This window comes from Malurus melanocephalus, unplaced genomic scaffold (genome assembly GCF_030028575.1).
Source record: "Malurus melanocephalus ecotype Western Australia unplaced genomic scaffold, MMel_1.1 scaffold_2914, whole genome shotgun sequence".
NCBI lineage: Eukaryota > Metazoa > Chordata > Aves > Passeriformes > Maluridae > Malurus > Malurus melanocephalus.
In genome coordinates, this window is record NW_026626146.1 from 1 (window position 1) to 1,262 (window position 1,262).

At 46.9% G+C, this 1,262-nt stretch overlaps 1 long non-coding RNA gene across 2 annotated transcripts in view; it reads right to left on the reverse strand.

The window, feature by feature from the left end:
• Positions 1-873: 873 nt before the first annotated feature.
• Positions 874-1,262, reverse strand: part of LOC130587972 (uncharacterized) — a 3,535-nt gene continuing 3,146 nt past the window's right edge. For both annotated transcript variants that reach the window (XR_008966882.1, XR_008966883.1), the window contains exon 3: positions 874-1,048. This is a non-coding gene — a long non-coding RNA (uncharacterized LOC130587972). The remainder of the gene's footprint in view (positions 1,049-1,262) is intronic.

Below are 1,262 nucleotides of genomic sequence, written 5' to 3' on the forward strand. Positions count from 1 at the left end.
CATTGATGACAATGACGATGATGATGATGACAATGGGATGACGTCACCATGGCGATGATGACGATGACGATCAATCCACTGATGACGATCAAGCCATTGATGACGATGATGATGATGAAGCCATCAATGAAGCCATGATGATGATGATGATGACGATCAAGCCATTGATGACGGTGACAATGACGATGACGATGATGATGACAATGGGATGACATCACCACGGCGATGATGACGATGATGATCAAACAATCGATGATGATAAAGTCATTGATGATAATGAGGATGAAGCCATTGATGGTGACGATGATGATGAAGTCACCAACGATGACAGTGATGATGAATCCAATGACAATGGGATGACGTCACCACGGCGATGATGATGATGAAGATCAACCCATTGATGACGATGAAGCCATTGATGATGGTGACAATGACGATGACGATGACGATGACAATGGGATGACGTCACCATGGCAGTGATGATGACGATGATCAATCCACTGATGACGATGATGTCACTGATGATGATGATGATGGAACCATCGATAATGGTGAGGATGAAGCCATTGATGGTGACGATGACAATGACACCGTTGATGGTGATGAAGTCCTTGATGATGGTGATGACGATGTCATTAACGATGATGATGACGTCATTAATGATGATGGTGATAACGATGATGATGATGATGATGATGATGAAGCCATTGATGACGATGATGACCATGATGATGACGGTGACAAAGACGATGATGATGGTGACAATGATGTCATTGATGATGTCATTGACGATGGTGATGATGATGTCATTAATTATGATGATGTCATTAACGATGATGATGACGTCATTAATGATGATGATATCATTGATGATGATGATGATGATGATGATGACGATGATGATGATGATGATGATGATGACGTCATTAATGATGATGATGTCATTGATGCCGAAGCCCCGCCCCGTTCCGTACCTGCGTTTTGCGGATTCTCAGATCGGCCGAGGAGCGATTGAGCCCCTCCTCCTGCTCGATGCTCTGCTCGATGGCTGCGGGGGAGGGGAATGGTCAGTGAGGGAATGGTCAGTGAGGGGACAGAGGGGACACTGCCCATGGGACAGAGTGGACACTGTTTGGGGTCACCCAGGGAGGGGACAGAGGGGACACTGCCCACAGGGGACAGAGTGGACATCACCCCAGGGAGGGGACAGAGTGGACACGGGGGAGGGGATGGTCAGTGTGGGGGAATGGTCAGTGACGGAA